General features: G+C 43.9%; 1 protein-coding gene and 1 non-coding gene across 14 annotated transcripts in view; one reads left to right on the forward strand and one right to left on the reverse strand.

The window, feature by feature from the left end:
* R3HDM2 (R3H domain containing 2) overlaps nucleotides 1–21,365 on the reverse strand; it is a 178,829-nt gene that overhangs the window by 156,071 nt on the left and 1,393 nt on the right. The window lies entirely within an intron of this gene.
* On the forward strand, nucleotides 7,036–7,138 carry LOC129010999 (U6 spliceosomal RNA). The gene has a single exon (XR_008493146.1). It is a non-coding gene; the product is annotated as a U6 spliceosomal RNA (small nuclear RNA).

Raw genomic sequence — 21,365 nt, forward strand, 5'->3', positions numbered from 1 at the left:
CTGGCCTAATTTTTAAAGTCTTTGTAGAGATGAGGTCTCACTGTATTGCTCAAGCTGGTCTTGAACTCCTGACCTCAAGTGATCCTCCCACTTCGGACTCCCAAAGTGCCAGGATTATAGGCATGGGCCACCGCACCCGCAAGTCCTTATTTTTTTAGATACATGCTGATATATTTATAGGCGAAATAATATATCAAGGATTTGCTTCAAAATAATCAAGGGGCCGGGCTTGGTGATTCCTGTCTGTAACCCCAGCACTTTGAGAGGCCAAGACAGGCGGACTGCTTAAGCTCAGGAGTTCGAGACCAGCCTGGGCAACATGGTTAAACCCTATCCCTATTTAAAAACAAAAACAAAACAATAAGGGAGGTACTAGGAATATAGACGAAACAAAATTAATCAGGAGCAGATAACTGCATATGGACATTCCTTATACCACTCTTGTTGCTTTTGAATACATATGAAATTTTCCATAGTAAAATGTTTCATAAAAGAGCAAATCTCAAAAAAGAAATATATATATATTTGAAATATGATGATCCATGAGAGTTCCACCCTCATGAGGGGATTAATGCTATTATCAAGGGAGTGGGCTAGTAACCTCAGGAGTGGATTACTGATTAAAAGGATGAGTTTGGCTTGAAAAAAAAAAGATGATGATCGAAATGAATTTTGTATTCTAATCTTTAAAGCCTAGTTCAATTTCTACTTCTTCCATGATGCCCTTCTATATTGACTTCTCTCTTATTTTGTATCTGTTTGTACTGAGCAATTGACTTAATTATACTGCATACTGTTTCCATCACAGGATCTAATCCATTATATCCTGCTCATTAATTGTTCACTTTTTTCCTCTACAGCTAGCCAGTCAGTAAGGTTCTTTAATACACACAAACCCTAAAATGATTATTAAGCCTCCTAATGATCCCAAGTACCTTATCTGACACTCAAGTTGTCTCAAAAAACCTTGGGACCTATGGAAAAATACAATATTCTTCCTTATCACCCCAATAGCCACTTTGCACTAAAATTAAGTTTTTACTCTAGTAAAACATACAATATTATCTTCTTCAAATTTTACACAGATCACACCAAAACAGTCTCTAGCCACTTAAGGCAAGCTAATACGCACCAGCTTTCCTTCTCCCAGAGTTCAAATGAGCATATTTATACTCTGTCACAGAAAGAGAATTATATACTACTAGATTTAAATAGAAGTTCTGTTACCTAACTGATAAAGTAGAGTGAAGTTATTTAATAAAAACTACAGCTGAGAGGTGGGGCAAAAAAAAAAAAAGAAAAAAAAATTTGGCTGTAATACACAGAGAGCCTACCCAAAGGAAAAGTCACAAAACCCAGGAAAAAAAGAAATCACTACCTAATTGAAGACCAATTAAGACCACCTGGTCTACTGGAGTACATACAAGCTTCAGAGATGACATATAGCCCCTTTATCCCTTTTGTAAAAAGTGTTAAGATAATTGGTTTATTCCTCCAATTATAAAAATAAATATTCTTTATGAATAGAAATAAGCTAAAGGAAAACAAAAATTTATCCAATAACCCCCTTCATAACTTTTTTGTCTCAGTAAGTTCTTTGAAGACAGCTTGTTTTTCCAAAGAAAACACGTCCCTCCCTTCTAAAACTGATGTAGGAAGATCTAGAAGGAAGGAAAGGAAAGAAAAGAAAAATGCACATGGGTTTAAATCAATGAGAGAATATGTAGATTTGTTTTTCAATTTTCTTTTACATTTACCATCTGTATAAATCTAGGGTCAGAATAACCACACATTCCATTTTTATGAATTATTTTTGTTGGTTAATAAATGTTTAGCATTTTTTTCTACTGTCCCTAAAATTTCTTGCTATAGTAGCAACAAGATCCTACTTTTCCAAATACCAAATCAGGTGGTAAACATATCATATTCACTCTGTATGTGCAATCTTACTCTATTTTAACTTATTTTTCATTTAAATGAATTACTCAACATAACCATTGCTTTTATCTGCCATTTCTTGTGTTGAGGCTCTACCAACTATTAATACATCAATAGATCTTCACATTACCAGGGAGGTAATATAACCTTAAAAAAAAAAAATTCAAATTTCATGGACAGCTAAACATACATGGAATTACTAAGGGTCTCCTCAAAGTATCCTACATAAACTCTAGTCTGAATTCAATACATGCAAAACAATTCCAGCATCATAAAATTCTCCCATAAGCACCCAAGTGTAAGGCTCACCTGATCTCAAGCTCAAATGTATTGCCTCATCCATCCAGGTGAAGTGTTAAGAAGTATATTTATTAAGAAGTATATTTAGTGGCCAGGCACAATGGTTCACGCCTATAATTCCAACACTTTGAGAGGCTGAGGCAGGAAGATCGCTTGAGGCCAGGAGTTTGAGACCAGCCTGGGCAGCATGGCAAGACCCTGCCTCTGCAGAAAAATTAAAAAATTAGCCAGGCATGGTGTGTGTGCCTGTAGTCTCAGCTATGTGGGAGGATGAGGCAGAAGGATCGCTTGAGCCACGGAGGTTGAAGCTATGGTGAGCCATGATGGCACCACTGTATTACAGCCTGAGTGACACAGGAAGACCCTGTCTCTAAATAAACAAAAAGAAACTCTATTTATCAAGTATAATTTGGAGAGACAGTAGGGAAAAAATAGTGGATTTCAATTCTACAGGAGAGCTCTACATGGTTCTAATTTGGCTAAGTAACAGAAATAATGGGAAAGCATACAATTCATCTTAATATCTGCAATTTATGTTACCAGGCAGCTCATTTCTTAAGTAATCTTAGAGCAGTCATCCACATAAAACAAAAGAATATATAAGCCACACAATTAACTGATAAGTTAGTAAGTTAATTAAAATACCAGCTAAAACGTCTGAAAATGACCACCTTCCCCCATCAAAACAATATTTTATACTTCCTCAATAGCAATAATATGCAGGATTTTTGTTTGTTTTTTTGAGACAGCGTCTCACTCTGTTGCCCAGGCTAGATAGAGTGCAGTGGTGTGATCTTGGCTGTCTGCAACCTCAACCTCCAGGGTTCAAGCAATTCTACCTCAGCCTCCTGAGTAGCTGGGATTACAAGTGTCCACCATCACACTTAGCTAATTTCTGTATTTTCAGTAGAGACCATGTTCGCCAGGCTGGTCTCAAACTCCTGACCTCAAGTGATCCACCTGCCTCAGCCTCCCAAAGTGTTGGGATTACAGGCATGAGCCATGGCCTAATATGCAGAATTGTAACTATTTCAAAGGAACATGTTACTAACACATCATCACCTTCTGTGCAGCTTATTTATATGTTTCCACATCAAAGGAATATGCAGATACATTTAATGGGTTTCACCTTCAGTGCAAAATATTTTTGTGGACAAGACTGACATGTCTGGTTTCATGTAGAGTCCCATAGCAGTACATTCTCAAGCTGTTGAATAAGAAGTGATTTTGATATACCAGATCCCAATTCCAAGGCTAATCCTATTTCGGACTTTCTAAAACATGAGACCTCATCAAGAACCATAAAACTATGCTCCAACAGAAACGTTCAATACATTGAACACCCTGATATGGTTAGGCTTTGTATCCCCACCCAAATATCATCCTGAATTGTAATACCCAGGTGTTGACGGAGAGACCTGGTGGGAGGGGACTGGGTCATAGGGGTTGTTTCCCCCATGCTGTTCTTGTGATAGTCAGTGAGTTCTCACAAGAGCTGATGGTTTTATAAGGGGCTCTTCCCCCTTTGCTTCCTTCACATGCTCTCTCACCTGCTGCCATGTAAGACATGCCTGCTTTTTCTTCCACCATAATTTTAAGTTTCCTGAGGCCTGCCCAGCCATTCGAAACTGTGAGTCAATTAAACCTCTTTTCTTTATAAATTACCCAGTCTCCGGCATTTCTTTATAACAGTGTGAGAACAAATACACATCCTAACTTCATATGAGTTCTAGATTGTATTCACAGATCAATATGTAAAATATATATGCAGATGAATGCAAGAAGCAGGTTCAAGACACAAAGTATTGGCCGGGTGCGGTGGCTCATGCCTGTAATCCCAGCACTTTGGGAGGCCAAGGGGGGCGAATCACTTGAGATCAGGAGTTCAAGACTAGCCTGACCAACATTGCGAAACCTTGTCCCTACTAAAAATACAAAAAAATTAGCCAAGCATGGTGGCACATGCCTGTAATCCCAGCTACTTGGGAGGCTGAGGTGGGAGAATCACTTGAACCTGAGAGGCGGAGGCTGCAGCGAGCCGAGATCGCACTACTGCACTCCAGCCTAAGCAACAGAGTGAGATTCTGTCTCAAAGAAAAAATTAAAACAAACAAACACACAAAATCCACAAAGTATTAAAGGCCTGGGTTGAGAAGATTCCCTACCTAAGAATATTTTAATTCAGAGAGCATAAGACATAAAGAGGGAAACAACTCTTAAGTGACTACAGCCTGGATTACCTCAGCGTAAGAGGGATATGAAAATGTATTTTTGGCCAGGCGCAGTGGCTCACATCTGTAATCCCAGCACTTTGGGAGGCCGAGGCGGGCAGATCACAAGGTCAGGAGTTTGAGACCAGCCTGGCCAACATGGTGAAACCCCGTCTCTACTAAAAACACACAAAAAATTAGCCAGTCACAGGTCAGGCGCGGTGGCTCACGCCTGTAATCCCAGCACCTTGGGAGGCCGAGGTGGGCGAATCACGAGGTCAGGAGATCGAGATCATCCTGGCTAACACAGTGAAACCCCGCCTCTACTAAAAATACAAAAAAAAAATTAGCCAGGCGTGGTGGCATGTGCCTGTAGTCCAGCTACTCAGGAGGCTGAGGCAGGAGAATTGCTTGAACCCGGAAGGCAGAGGTTGCAGTGAGCCAAGATCATGCCACTACACTCCAGCCTGGACAACAGAGCGAGACTCTGTCTCAAAAAAAAGAAAGAAAAAGAAAAAGAAAACTTATGTCACCACCAAATTAGGTGAAAAAAAGCAATACAATGCCAATCTTCTGTGCAATATCCCATCTCCCATGGCAAGTCACCATAACTACTCATAAATCACTTCATTATGTGAAATAATTCAGGTTAAGCCTAGGCATGGTAGCTCACGTCTGTACTCCCAACACTTTGGGATGCTGAGGTGGGAGGATCGCTTGAGCCCATGAGTTCAAGACCAGCCGGAACAATATAGTGCAACCTTCTATTTAAAAAAAAAAAAAAAAGCAGGCTGGGCACAGTGGCTCATGCCTGTAATCCCAGCACTTTGGGAGGCCGAGGCGGACAGATCGCTTGAAGTCAGGAGATCAAGACCAGCCTGACCAACATGGTGAAACCCCTTCTCTACTAAAAATACAAAAATTAGCCAGGCATGGTGGCGGGCATCTGTAATCCCAGCTACTCAGGAGGCTGAAGCAGGAGAATCGCTTGAACTCAGGAGGTGGAGATTGCAGTGAGCCGAGATCGCGCCACTGCACTCCAGCCTGGGTGACAGAGCAAGACTCCATCTCAAGGAAAAAACAACAACAACAACAACAAAAACTCAGGTTAGATACTTTATTGCTCAAGCACATCTGGGAAGACACAGAGAGTCTTAGATCTGTAATCCTTTTTTTTTTTTTTTTGAGATGGAGTCTCACTCTGTCACCCAGGCTGGAGTACGTGGCGCGGTCTCAGCTCACTGCAACCTCCGCCTCCCGAGTTCAAGTGATTCTCCCGCCTCAGCCTCCCGAGTAGCTGAGATTACAGGCACGCACCACCATACCCAGCTAAATTTTTTTGTATTTTTAGTAGAGAACAGGTTTCATCATGTTGGTCAGGCTGGTCTTGAACTCCTGACCTCAAATGATCCACCCACCTCGGCCTCCCAGAGTTCTGGGATCACAGGCGTGAGCCACCGTGCCCGGCCCACTCTACCTTTTTTTTTACTACAAATAACTAATCTCATAAAAATAACAAAGAATAGGCCAGGCACAGTGGCTCATGCCTGTAATCCCAGCACTCTGGGAGGCTGAGGCGGGCTGATCACTTGAGGTCAGAAGTTCGAGACCAGCCTGGCCAACATGGTGAAACCCCATCTCTACTAAAAATACAATAATTAATCTAGCCGGGCATGGTGATGCGCACCTGTCATCCTAGCTACTGGGAAGGCTGAGGCACGAGAATCGCTTGAACCTGGGAGGCGAAGTTGCAGTGAGCTGAGATCATATCACTGCACTCCAGCCTGGGCAAAGAGAAAGACTCCATCAAAAAAAAAAAAAAAAAAAAAAAACACAAAAAAAACAAAGAACAGAGAATTAAGAATGAGAAGCAGGCCGGGTGCGGTGTCTTACGCCTATAATCCCAGCACTTTGGGAGGCCGAGGCAGACGGATCAGCTCAGCTGAGGTCAGGAGTTCGAGACCAGCCTGGCCAACATGGCAAAACCCCGTCTCTACTAAAAATACAAAAATTAGCTGGGCATGGTAGCAAGTGCCTGGAATCCCAGCTACTTGGGAGTCTGAGGCAGGAGAATCACTTGCACCCAGTAGGCGGAGGTTGCAGTGAGCCGACATCACACCACTGCACTCCAGCCTGGGTGACGAGAGCAAAATTCCATCAAAAAAAAAACACAAAAGAAAAGAATGAGAAGCAATTTCTCTTTATAGGAACCATTCCCCATTCAAGGAATCAGGATTCCTTACAGAAACAATTGATTCCAGGTCTGGGGCAAGTAAAATACAAAGTGAGCGCAGAACCCCTCATGATAGGGATATATCAAAAGGACAAAGCAGCCAGCTTGAAGGGGCTCCCTCAAGCCCCTTCGAATCAAATTTAGGACAATTTTTATATTTCTAATAATGAATATTACTGGTACTTTTCATACTAACAGTAATGGATTGTAACTTGAATTTTTTTAAACTATCAATTCTATAGTTATCCTCAAAAACATAACGGAGGAGAAAAGCTCTTCTCTTTAGAACAATACCAGCCGTAAATGCAGAGGGAATGAGAGAATGTGAAAATCAACATATTCAAAGCACCACTGGTGCTCGCTTCCACAGCACATATACTAAAATTGGACTGATACAGAGAAGATTTAGCATGGCCCCTGACCAAGGATAACATGCAAATTAATGAAGCATTCTGTTAAAAAAGGAAAAAAGAAACCACTAGTATAATAACAGATTCAGACAAGGATCATCAATGGATGCTAATGTCACTGGGTGAAAGGTTGTGGAGGAAAAGAGACCCAAAATCTTAAAAGTATCCCACAGCTGTTTCTTAATTTTTACCAAAGGAAAAGGATCCAACATCAGAAGGCCAGGGGTGGAAAAAAAAAGCGGAAAGATTCCTTTACAATGAAGAAATCTAGCAGATATCAATCTAACCAAGCAGACATCAATTTAACCAAGCAGACATCAATTTAAACCAAGCAGACATCAATTTAACCAAGTGATCAAAGTTAACATAATCAATAATGAGACAAAGTGACATTATGTGCACACAACATCACCTGGGTAGTATTCTTGACAAGTATATTTGACTTGAATCTAATCATGACAAATTCAAATTGTACAACATTCTTCAAAACAACTGGCCTGGACACTTCAAAAATATTAATGACAGGAAAAACAAAAAAACAGAAGAGAACTGTTCTAGGTTAAAAGAGACTGCAAACATACAACGATTAAATGCAACACATGTTCCTTGAAGGAATCCAGGATTGTGGGGGTAAGCTGTAAAGCATATTGAGATAACTGAAGAAATTTAAATATGGACTGTTTATAATATTATTATATCACTGTAAAATATTTTGAATGTGATAGTGAACTTAATAATGGTATTGTGGAAAACACCACTGTTCTCAAGTGATACATGCTTAAGAAATTATGGAGTGAGGTATCCTGATGTCTGTAATTTATTTCCTAATATGTGAATAAAAATTCCTAATATACAGTAACACAAAAAACTGTTTGTGTGCTATGTGTGTAGGGAGGGAGGAAAGAGAGGAGAGGGAAAAAGTGAGAGGGAGAGAGGAAGAGAAAGAGAGGAAGGGAGAGAGCAAACATACAAATGTGGCAAAATATTATCAATTCGTAAATACAGGTAAATGTCATACCAGTGTCCACTGTATCATTCCTCCACCTTTCCTATAGGTTTGAAATTCTTCCAAATAAAATGTTGGAGCCAAAAAGAACAAGAAGCAACATTAACCAAAATACTTGGCTGCCCAATACAAACTTGCCCTGTCCTAAAAGGCAATTTGAGATGAGGGTTAAAAGCACAGACTTCAGGCCAGGCACGATGACTCACACCTGTAATCCTAACACTGGGAGGATGAGAAGGGCTGATTCAGCCCCAGGAGTTCAAGACTAGCCTGGGCAACAAGGCGAAACCCGGTCTCTACTAAAAATACAAAAAATTAGCTGGCAATGGTGGCACGTGCCTGTAGTCCCAGCTACTCGAGAGGATGAGGCAGGAAAATCACTTGAATCTGAGAGGCGGAGGTTGCAGTGAGCCAAGACTGCGCCACTGCACTCCACCCTGGGCAACAGAGTGAGACTCTGTCCCCCCACCCAAAAAAAAAAGCTGGCCGGGCATGGTGACTCACGCTTGTAATCCCAGCACTTTGGGAGGCCAAGAAGGGCAGATCATGAGGTCAGGAGATCAAGACCAGCCTGGCCAACATGGTGAAACCCCATCTCTACCAAAAATACAAATTAGCCAGGCACGGTAGCGGGCACCTGTAGTCCCAGCCACTCGGGAGGCTGAGGCAGGCTGAGGCAGGAGAATCGCTTGAACCCAGGAGGCGGAGATTGCAGTGAGCCAAGATCCCACCACCGCACTCCAGCCTGGGCGACAGAATGTGACTCCGTCTCAACAATAACAACAACAAAAAAAGCCTAGCTAATCCCAGCACTTTGGGAGGCCAAGGTGGGTGGATCACCTTAGGTCAAGAGTTTGAGACCAGCCTGACCAACATGGTAAAACCCCATCTCTACTAAAAATACAAAATTAGGCCTGTAATCCCAGCTACTTGGGAGGCTGAGGCAGGAGAATCGATTGAGCCCAGGAACCGGATGTTGCAGTGAGTAGAGATCCCGCCATTGCACTCCAGCCTGGGCTACAGGGCGAAACTCCATTTCAAAAAAAAAAAAAAATAGACTTCCACATCAAACTGGGTTTATATCCTGGCCACATGATGGTCATATAATCTAACCTAACTTCCCCAAGCCTCACTGTGAAATGGGGATAATACAATACTATTCCATGAGGATTATTATTCTGAGGATTAAATGATCTAATATGTATAATTTGTTACTATACTCCCATGATATTATCACATTATTTGTTCTTTTTTTGTATGTCTTGGCAGCTTACAGGTCACTGTCAAAATTTTTGCCAAATATATCCAAAATCAAAGAATTATAATGCATTCCATCCAAGGACCAATAACAGTCCTCCACTGGCACAAATAAGTGAGAACTAACATTCTCTAAAGAATATAGCACGTGATGGGAAATGTAGCTTACCAGCTTATGTTTGCTCTTTCCTCAAAAAATTACTGGGTTATCTGTCAGGAATGGGCATAGGCTACCTTGGTCCCAAAAATGTCAATCTTAACATTAAAATCCAATGCCATCAGGCCAGGTGTGTCCCTAAAATTCTGGTATTTCCTGGGGCTCCATGTCAACTCTCCTATCACTTTCTTAAGTTTGCCCTGAGTAACCCTGTTCCCTATCACAGATTAAACCTTCTTGTGGAGAGTACTTCCAAATCTAAATACCCCTGCCTCTCTCTAGCACTCCAGATCCATTTAGACAACTAGCTGCTAGACATTTCCAAAAGTGAACTCTCTACCAACATTTCCTCTAATCCCAAACTTACCCTTTTCTTATCTCAGTAAGCAATACCACCCAGTTCGCCCAAGACACAAACCTGAGCGTCATCCATCCATGATTCCTCCCTTCTTCCCACATTTAAACAATCTCCAAATTCTGGAACCATCTCACATTCATCTGCTCTTTTCAGCTCTGTTTCCTCTCCTCCATTCTCATTACTTCTGCGCAGAACATTTAGTTAACAGGACAAGGCCTCCAGAGCTTTCTTTCGCCTTCAGCAGAGCAACTGGCAATATTCCCAATGGTGGTTGCGCGGGCTGCCGTTGGTCTTTGTCCTTGTACAACTAAAAGTCTTTAGCCTATCTTTGATGGACATGTAGTGACAATGGAAAGGAAACTAATTGTTTCAAGCTACTGAGATATGGAGACTGTTTTTTACCCAGCATACTCTAGGCTACCCTGACTTTGAGATATATATATATATATATATACATACATATATATATATATATATTTTTTTTTTTTTTTTCTGTAAACAGAGTCTCTGTCGTCCAGGCTGGAGTACAGTGGTGCGATCTCGGCTCACTGCAACCTCTGTCTCCCCAGTTCAAGTGATTCTCCTGCCTCAGCCTCCCCAGTAGCTGGGATTACAGGCACTCACCACCACGCCCAGCTAATTTTTTGTGCGTATTTTTGGTAGAGATGGGGTTTCACCATATTGGCCACACTGGTCTCAAACTCTGACCTCAGGTGATCTGCCTGCCTCAGCCTCCCAAAGTGCTGGGATAACAGGCATCAGCCACTGCGCTCGGCCTCAGTGTCTCTTATACAGACTACAACGGCCTCCTAACCAGTGTCACTCCCTCTACTCTAAATCCAGTATAAGTATCTCTTCAAATTGCTGCCAGTTTCCTTTGTAAAATACAAAATAATCATTTCATTTCTCTGATTAAAAATCTTCAGTTCACCTTTGCCTCATATTCCAAATTCCTTAATATAGCTTGTAAAGCCCACCATAAAATCAGGCCCTAAATATATCCTTCTCTTCAGTCATTCAAAATACTGCCCCATATATACCATCCATATTCTCCTTTCCTTTTTTTTTTTTTTTTTTTCCCTGAGACGGAGTCTTGCTCTGTCGCCCAAGCTGGAGTACAGTGGTGCGATCTCGGCTCACTGCAACCTCCGCCTCCAGGGTTCAAGAGATTCTTGTGCCTCAGCCTCCCCGGCACCTAGGATTACAGGCAAGCACCACCATGCCTGGCTAATTTTTTGTATTTTTAGTTGAGACGGTGTTTTATCAGGTTGGCCAGGCTGGTCTTGAACTCCTGACCTCATGATCTGCCCGCCTCGGCCTCCCAAAGTGCTGGGATTACAGGCATGAGCCACTGTATCTGGCCATCTTTTTCTTTTTTTAGAGACAGGGTCTCACTCTGTTGACCAGCCTGGGGTACAGTGGTGCAATCATAGCTCACTGCAACCTCAAACTCCTGGGCTCAAGTGATCCTCCCACCTCTCTCTCAAGTAGCTGGGACAAAAGGTGCATGCCACCACATCCAGCTAATTGCTTCAACTTCTGGTAGAGGTGGGTGTCTCACAATGTTGCCCAGATTGCTTTCAAACTCCTGACATGATGTAATTCTCCCACCTTGACCTCCCAAAGCACTAGGATTACAGGTGTAAGCCACCGTGCCCAGCCTCATACCATATTCTTTAATACCTCTAGGTCTTTGCCCAGGCTATTGTATCTGCTTGAAATGCTCTCCCACCCTTACACTACCCCATGATATCTTTGCCTGCCTAGCCATAAAAGTACCCTCAGCAGCTATCCCTCCCATTCTCTCAACAGCTATTCGAACTTGCCTCTCTTCTCAAGGTCCCTATTCAACCAACCTGCCTTACTCTAAAACATTAGCTCCCCGACCCAAAAAAATAAGTCTCCTACATCACAAGTAATATAAAGGTCATAAGGCAGAAACTCTCTCAAATTCCTTTGTTTAGATACCAAACATTTCTCCCCACCCCTTTCCTGACCTTTTCCTTCTTAATGAAGGGGATAATAATTCTATCCCTACTTTAGATTGCATCTTCTCTACAGGCTCAAGAACTTCATTCTGTTATCACGGCTATGTATTGTTTTGCTCATTCTCCTGTATATATAAATATGCTCGAGTTTGTCATCTTAAAAAACTCTTCCTTGCACATTCCTTCTAATTACTGTCCTCTCTCTCCATCTCTGCAGTCATCTTGAAAGACAAAGTTTGTTTTTTCTCCCCTCCCATTTATTCCTCAAAATGTTATCATCATTCTAGTGACCCTGCTCTCACTGAAGACACCAATGACCTGACTGTCAAATCCAATGAGTTATTTTCTGTCCTTATCCAACTCGGTCTTTCTACCACCTCTGATACTACTGCCTTCCTCCTCCCTGAAACTCCTCCTAGTTCTCATTACACACACTTTACTGGTTTTCTTTTTTTTTTTTTTTTTTTAATAGAGATGAGGTCTCATTATGTTGCCCAGGCTGGTCTCAAATTCCTGGCCTCAAGTAATCCTCTCGCCTAGGCCCATGGTATTGGGATTATGGGTGTGAGCCACTGCGCCCAGCCTTCACTAGTTTTCCATCTATCTTTAGGCCTCCTCAGATTTCTTCTGGGGCTCCACTTCCACCAGTCACACCTTTAATTACCAGTGTTCTCTAAGTCCTCTCCTCAGCCTGCAGCTCTTCAGTCTCAACATGCCTCTTAGCTGACCCAAACCATCACTTCAACTACAACGTATATACTACTATACTGCTGACTCCCAAATCTCTCTCCAGTCCCAACTTCTCTACCTCTGGACTGGTATATCCAACTACCTAGCAGGCATTTCCATACGGTTCCACAGGTACCTCAAATTCAACCATGCAAAAACCAAACATCTCATTTTTTGTTCCCAAACGTGCCTCTTCCTATATTCCCTAATTTATAAATGGAAGTCACTATTCACCCTAGCATGGAACCCAGAAAACTAGAAGTCATCCAAGAGCTCATCCTTCTCATTTCCACTATTATCCTCTCTCTTGCTCTGTAGCTTTGTCAATCACGCATGCACACATCTCCATGTCTAACAGATTCTTTTTTTTTTTTTTTTTTTCTGAGATAGAGTTTTGCTCTTGTTGCCCAGGCTGGGGTGCAATGGCGGGATCTCGGCTCACAGCAACCTCCGCCTACCGGGTTCAAGCAATTCTCCTGCCTCAGCCTCCCGAGTAGCTGGGATTACAGGCATGCACCACCACTCCTGGCTAATTTTGTATTTTTAGTAGAGACGGGTTTCTCCATGTTGGTCAAGCTGCTCTCCAACTCCCGACCTCAGGTGATCCGCACACCTCAGCCTCCCAAAGTGCTGGGATTACAGGCATAAGCGACCACACCCGGTGTTTTTTTTGTTTTTTTGTTTTGTTTTGTTTTGTTTTAAAGACAGGGGTCATCACTTCTCTGCCTTTTGGCTAAGATCAAGCGTAGTAAAAGACAGGGTCTCACTCTATTGCTCAGGCTGGAGTGCAGTGTAGTGGGATTGTGGCTCACTGCAGCCTTGATTCCCAGGTTTAGGTGATCCTCCCACCTCAGCCTCCCAAATAGCTGGGACTATAGGTGTGTGCCAGCAGGCCCAGCTAATTTTTCTTATATTTCTTTAGAGGCAGGTTCTCACTAAGCTGCCCCAGGCTAGGCTCGAACTGGGCTCAAGAGATCCTCCCACCTCAGCCTCCCAAAGTGCTGGATGATAGGTGTGAGACACCACACTAGCCTGACTATCTATTAAATATCTCACGGTGGCTCATGCCTGTAATCCCAGCACTCTGGGAGGCCAAGGGAGGCGGATCACCTGAAATCAGGAGTTCACGACCAACCTGACCAACATGGTGAAACCCATCTCTACTAAAAATACAAAAATTAGCCGGGTGTGGTGGCGTGCACCTATAATCCCAGCTACTCAGGATGAGGCAGGAGAATCGCTTGAACCCGGGAGGCAGAGGTTGCAGTGAGCCGAAATGTGCCACTGCACTCCAGCCTGGGAGACAGAGGGAGACTCCGCCTCACAAAAAAAAAAAAAAAAATTTTGAGTCCATCTATCTCTGTGCACTTGCATGACTACTTTAGACCCTGTTTCTTATCTAGATTATTGTGATCCTCCCTAAACTGGACTCCCTAATTCCAGTCTATTTTCCAATCCAGTCTCCAAACTGCTACAAGAGATATTTTTAAAAAGTAAATCCTTCAGTAGCTTTCATAGTTTAAGACAAAACTCAAACTTTTTAGCCTATCAAATAAGGACTTCAAGATCAGGCACCTAGGTACCTCTCTAATCTTTTCTGTAATTCCCAAAGAATCCCATACGTAGCCTCATCCCATTCCGTGCAGTTTGGCAAAGACTCTATGTTACCCTGCTCTACACCTCCATGATTTACACAGGCAGTGCCTCCCCAGAACTTTCTTCCCCATACTTCACCTAGCTAACTCCCAGGTAGTTAAGGAAAAGCCGGGAAAGGCTGACAGGGGCCAGATCATAAAGAGTTTTTGTAGGCCATAATCTTAATAAGTCCTTCAAGAGATACATATGCCACTAGGTTTAAGAATGAGAGATAGGGAGAATACAACAGAAACTTCCAGGAAAATGAACATTTAAAGGACAGGGGCCAGGTGCAGTAACTCATGTCTACAATCCCAGCACTTTGGGAGGCCAAGGCAGGATGGGACGACTGCTTGAGCCCAAGAGTTCAAGACCAGCCTGGGCAACACAGGGAGAACTCATCTCTACAAAATTAAAAAATAAAATTAGCTGGGTGTGATGGTGTGCACTTGTAGTCCCAGCTACTTGGGAGCCTTGAGCCTAGGAGGTCGAGGCAGTAGTGAGTCATGATCATGCCAGTTTACTCCAGCCTAAGCAACAAAGCAAGACCCTGTGTCAAAATAAAAAATAAAAATAAAAAAATATATAAATGAAGAATAGGCAGGAGAAAAAGAGCCAGGAAAGCAAGTAAAAAAGTATAGCATCACCAAATATTTGAAGAAGGAAAGGGGTCAACAGTAACGAATGCTGCAAAAACAACAGAGTAAGAAAAGGATGAAAAGAGATCTGTGGCCGGGCGCAGTGGCTCATGCCTGTAATCCCAGCACTTTGGGAGGCCAAGGCAGGTGGATCACCTAAGGTCAGGAGTTCAAGATCAGGCTGGCAAACATGGTGAAACCCCCGTCTCTACTAAAAATGCAAAAATTAGCCAGGCACAGTGGCGCACCCCTGTAATCCCAGCTACTTATAAGACTGAAGTGGAAGAATTGCTTGAACCCAGGAGACGGAGGGTGCAGTGAGCCGAGATCACGCCACTGCACTCCAGCCTGGACAACAGAGCAAGATGCCGTCTCAAAAAAAGAAAAAAAAGAGATCTGTTAAATTTTACAAGGTCTCCCATATTCTTCCCATTGATTTTGATGGTTGCTGGGAGCTATCTCTACCAACAGCATTAGAAACTTTAAGTGGGCCAGGCGTGGTGCCTCACGCCCAGCACTTTAGGAGGCCGAGGCGGGTGGATTGTCTGAGCCTGGGAGTTTGAGACCAGCCTGGCCAACATGGTGAAACCCCATCTCTACTAAAAATACAAAAATTAGCCAGACGTGGTGGCGGGCACCTGTAATCCCAGCTACTCGGGAGGCTGAGGCGATTGCTTGAACCCAGGAGATGGAGGTTGCAGTAAGCCGATATCATACCACTGCATTCCAGCCTGGGCAACAGAGCAAGACTGTCTCAATAAAAAAAATAATAATAAATTAAAAAAAGGCCAGGTGCAGTGGCTCACACCTGTAATCCCAGCCCTTTGGGAGACTGAGGCGGGAAGATCACCTGAAGTCGGGAGTTCGAGGCCAGCCTGACCAACATGGAGAAAGCCCATCTCTACTAAAAATACAAAATTAGCCAGGCGTGGTGGCACATGCCTGTAATCCCAGCTACTTGGGAGGCTGAGGCAGGAGAATCGCTTGAACCCAGGAGTCGGAGGTTGCAGTGAGCCGAGATCACGACATTGCACTCCAGCCTGGGCAACAAGAGCAAAACTCTGTCTCAAAAAAAAAAAAAAAAAGAACAAAGAAACTGTAAGTGAACACTTCTCATGGGTATACATTCACCTGCTACAGGCTGGAGTACAGTGGTGTGATCTCAATCACAGCAACTCCCACCTTGCAGGTTCAAGCGATTCTCATGCCTCAACCTCCTGAGTAGCTGGGATTACAGGCATGTGATACCATAACACTCAGCTAAGGTCTTGTATTTTTAGTAGAGATGGGGTTTCATTATGTTAGCCAGGCTGGTCTTGAACTCCTGACCTCAAGTGACCCACCCGCCTCAGCCTCCCAAAGTGCTGGAATTACAAGCGTGAGCCACCACACCTGACCATATATTTCAAATGTACCTACCATTAAATTTGGATTGTCACTGCCTTAATTACTTTCCTCCTAGTCTTCTGTTATTAATCCCGTAAGCTTTCACAAGTCTGACCCACCCTTTTCCAAGACACCAAGGATTTCTTGATGCCCATACTGTTCCTCATAAACAAAAACCATAAATTCTTACAATTGTCATACGCAACAAAGACACAGGCCCAACAAAAATATGAACTGTATTTTTTGAAAACTTAGCCTTTTTGGGGTTTTTTTTAAGAGACAGGCTCTCATTCTGTCACCCAAGCCAGAGTATGGTGGCACAATCATAGCTCACCGCAGCTGCAAACTTCTGGGCTCAAGCAATCCTCCCGCCTCAGATTCCCAAAGTGCTGCGTTACAGGTGTGAACCACCAAGCCAAGCCTATACAATATTTTTAATAACTGTGCACGTAAAACGAAGTTTTGACTGTAATTTGTCACATGAGTCTGGGCAACAAAGTGAGACTCCATCTCAAAAAAATAAATAAATAAAAAGAAATTATTCAGTCAGGTGCAATGGCTCATGCCCATAATCCCAGCACTTCAGGAGGCTGAGGTGGGCGGATCACCTGAGCTCGAGAGTTCGAGACCAGCCTGACCAACATGGAGAAACCCTGCCTCTTCTAAAAATACAAAATTAGCCAGGTGTGGTGGTGCATGCCTGTAATCCCAGCTACAGGGGAAGCTGAGGCAGGAGAATCACTTGAACCCAGGAGACGGAGGTTGCAGTGAGCCGAGATCGTGCCATTGCGCTCCAACCTGGGCAGCAAGAGCGAAACTCCGTCTCAAAAAAAAAAAAAAAAACTATTCACAAAATGAGAACTACTAATATGATTCTGGAAGATGCAGTTATTTCTTTATACTAATAATATCAGAACTATGTCCAGTCAAATGCATCGCAGATCCCCAATTCTTGCACCTCCCATTAACTGTTCTCTCCTAGGCCTGGCAGCTTTCAATGTCCTCGCAAAGGTTTAAGCAAAAGCCTTAGCTTTGCCACTAGCATTCCTACAAAGTTAAAAGCACACTTCAGGCTGGGCGTAGCGGCTCACATCTGTAATCCCAGCACTTTGGGAGGCCGAGGCAGGCTAATCACCTGAGGTCAGGAGTCCAAGACCACCCTGGCCAACATGGTGAAACCCTGTCTCTACAAAAAAACAAAAATTAGCCGGGCATGATGGCAGATGCCTATAATCCAGCTAGTTGGGAGGCTGAGGCAGAAGAATCGCTTGAACCTGGGAGACGGAGGTTGTAGTGAGCTGAAATCAGGACACTGCACTCCAGCCTGGGAGACACAGCAAGACTGTCTCAAAAAGAAAAAAGCACACTTCACTCCCTTTGCCTTCCTGAGCTAAAGAAGAGTAGCCAAACCGCCCCAAAGAGAAATCTCATCCAGGTTACTCTAGCCGGAAGATCAGTGGAGGTAACTAATATACCAACCAAGAAACTAAGGAAAGATAGGTCAGGCGCGGTGGCTCATGCCTGTAATCCCAGCACTTCGGGAGGCCGAGGCGGGCAGATCACCTGAGGTTAGGAGTTCGAGAGTGGCCTGGCCAACATGACAGAACCCTGTATCTACTAAAAATACAAAAATTATCCAGGCGTGGTTGCGGATGCCTGTAATCCCAGCTACTTGGGAGGCTGAGGTAGGAGAATCCCTTGAACCCGGGAGGCGGAGGTTGCAGTGAGCCAAGATCACACCATTGCACTCCGGCTTGGGCGACAGAGCAAGACTCCATCTCAAAAAAATAAATAATTAATTAAGGAAAGATAAAATGAGAGATAACCCACAGAATTTAGGGTGCCTGCTCCTTTTTATCCTCAAACTTAGCATAGATTTAGTTGCTAAAAATGCCCCCCAAAATCAATCTGAAAAAAGGATCAAGTGTTCTCTAGAACTGAACACTCTACTATTGTTAGAGAAACCTATTCTTAAAGTTTTTAAGCTCAATTGTCTCTACATGAATTGGTGGGGGTGAAGGTAGGAACTAGCCCATAAAGACAGAACTATAAATATTAACATCTTCAGGCTACTGAAAAACTCAAAGTGGAATCAGCCTGCTCAGCTCTGTAGGGTCAGAGAAGTAACAAGAGTGATATTTGTCTTGGCAGGGACATGAACAAACCTCAAGGGAAGAGCATGAAGTAGGTAAAAATTCTAGCCACATGAAATCTGAGATAAGACTACCAACATCAAAGACGTCCACACTCCATCCTCTTCTCTGCCCTCGAAGTATTTTCATTCAATGGCCCCAAAGCACAAGATGTTTGTCCAAAGAGAAACATCCCCAGAAAAAACATCTCAACATCTCTCAATGAGTACTTTAGAAAACCAGGTTTTCCTAGTGAAAATCCATCCCATCCTTCCAAGGACAACTAATCACCATGAAAAATTCATGGGAAGAGTTCAAGGAAAAAACTCCTCCTTACCCATTCAGTCAATAAATCTGTTGTGCACTTTACTGAACATCAAGTGCTGTGCTAAGTGCTGAGGATACGGAAATTAATAAAACAAAAATGTGGCTGGGCGCAGAGGCTCACGCCTATAATCCTAGCACTTTGGGAGGCTGAGGCGGGAGGATCACCAGGTCAGGGGTTCGAGACCAGCCTGACCAACACCGTGAAATGCCACCTCTACTAAAAATACAAAAATCAGTCGGGCGTGGTGGCGCGTGCCTGTAATCCTAGCTACTCAGGAGGCTGAGGCAGGACAATCACTTGAACCTGGGAGGTGGAGGTTGCAGTGAGATGACATCGTGCCACTGCACTCCAGCCTGGGCAACAGACCGAGGCTCTGTCTAAAAAAAAATAAATAATAAAATAAAATAAGTAAATAAAACAAAAATGCCTGCTCTCCTGAAGCTTACTTTTTTTTTTTTTTTTTTTGAGACAAGAGTCTCGGTCTGTTGCCCAGGCTGGAGTGCAGTGGCACGATCTCGGCTCACTGCAACCTCAGCCTCCCGGGTTCAAGCGATTCTCCTGCCTCAGCCTCCCGAGTAGCTGGGACTACAGGCGTGTACCACCACGCCCAGCTAATTTTTGTATTTTTAGTAGAGACGGGGTTTCACCATGTTGGCCAGGCTGGTCTCGAACTTCTAACCTCAGGTGATGCTCCGTCCTTGGCCTCCCAAAGTGCTGGGACTATAGGCGTGAGCCACTGCGCCTGGCCCTGAAGCTTACTTTCTACTGGGGGAGATTAAAATATATAATATGTTATAGGTTGATAAGGGTTAAGGTGGAAAATAAAGCAGAAAACGGGGATAAAGTTACGTAAATGTGTATGTAGGAGGGGCTTTGCCAACCAGATAGCCAAGGGAATATCACTGTTAAGAGTGACATTTGGGCCAGGCGCAGTGGCTCATACCTGTAATCCCTACACTTTGGGATTACACTTTGGGAGGCGGAGGTGGGTGGATCACTTAAGGTTAGGAGTTCAAGACCAGCCTGGCCAACATATAGTGAAACCCTGTCTGTACTAAAAATACAAAAAAATTAGCCAGGCATGGTGGTGGGCACCTGTAATCCCAGCTACTCAGGGGGCTGAGGCGGGAGAATCGCTTGAACCCAGGAGGTAGAGGTTGCAGTGAGCCGAGATCATGCCATTGCACTCCAGCCTCGGTGACAGAGCAAGACTCCATCTCAAAAAAAAAGAGTGAAATTTGAGTAAAGACCTGAAGGAGGTGAGGGGACAGACAGGCTATGCTCTTACACAGCTTTGTAAGAGAAAGGTAATTCAGGAAGAGGGAACAAGAGCATAGACCCTGAGGCAGAAGTGTGCCTAGTGTGCTCAAGGAATAGCCAGAGGCCAGTGTGCATGTTAGGGGGAAGGGTACCACAGATCTAGAGCTTTAAAGCTAAGATTGGTTTGGCTGGGCGCGGTGGCTCATGCCTGTAATCCCAGCACTTTGGGAGGCCAAGGTGGACGGATCACGAGGTCAGGAGATCGAGACCATCCTGGCTAACACGGTGAAACCCCGTCTCTACTAAAAATACAAAACATTAGCCGGGTGTGGTGGGGGGCGTGGTGGGGGGCGTGGTGTGTGGGGGGGTGGCGCCTGTAGTCCCAGCTACCCAGGAGGCTGAGGCAGGAGAATGGTGTTAACCCAGGAGGCAGAGCTCGCAGCGAGCCGAGACTGCACCACTGCACTCCAGCCTGGGTGACAGAGCGAGAACAGACCAACAACAAAAAAAGAAACATTGGTTTTTATTTTGAAAGAGAAAGGAAGCCATCTCCTCTCTTAATTTTCCAGAAAATTAAAAAATATTAGGCATGCTTTTTTTTGTTTGTTTTTTTTTTTTGGAGACAAGTCTCTCGCTCTGTTGCCTAGGCTGGAGTACAGTGGCACCATCTTGGCTTACTGCAACCTCCGCCTTCTGGGTTCAGATGCTTCTCCCACCTCAGCCTGACAAGAAGCTGAGACTACAGGTGCCTGCCACCACGCCTGGCTACTTTTTGTATTTTTAGTAGAGACCGGGTTCCACCATGTTGGCCAGGCTGGTCTCAAACTCCTGACCTCAGGTGATCCACCTGCCTTGGCCTCCCAAAGTGCTGGGATTACAGCGTGAGCCACCGTGCCCGGCCAGTCAGGCATGCTATTTTTATTTGTCAAATTTTTAAAAAACTTTACATTGTGAAGCTCTGCCAAGAGCAATGGCTCACGCCTGTAATCCCAGTGCTTTTGGGAGTCTGAGGCCACAGGATCACTTGAAGCCAGGAGTTCAAAACCAGCCTGGGCAACATAGCAAGATCCCATCCCTACGAAAAAAAAATTGTGAAGCTCTACTAATCATATAATGGACACAAAGACAACTGGAACTTCAACTCTGAAATTTAACTTGTTAGGAGTTCATCAGGCCTTCAAGAAAAAAGTTATCTTTTCTCTCAACTCTCTGGAGAACAGCAACAGGTTAAGAAAAATACAACTAAAAACTGAACTGAATTAATCTAACCGGCCACTTTTCACCACTATTTAAACTTCTTGTCTTTCCCGGCGCGGTGGCTCATGCCTACCACTTTGGGAGGCCAAGGCAGGTGGATCACTTGAGCCCAGTAGTTCCAGACCAGCCTAGGCAGCAAGGTG

Source organism: Pongo pygmaeus, chromosome 10 (assembly GCF_028885625.2).
Source record: "Pongo pygmaeus isolate AG05252 chromosome 10, NHGRI_mPonPyg2-v2.0_pri, whole genome shotgun sequence".
NCBI lineage: Eukaryota > Metazoa > Chordata > Mammalia > Primates > Hominidae > Pongo > Pongo pygmaeus.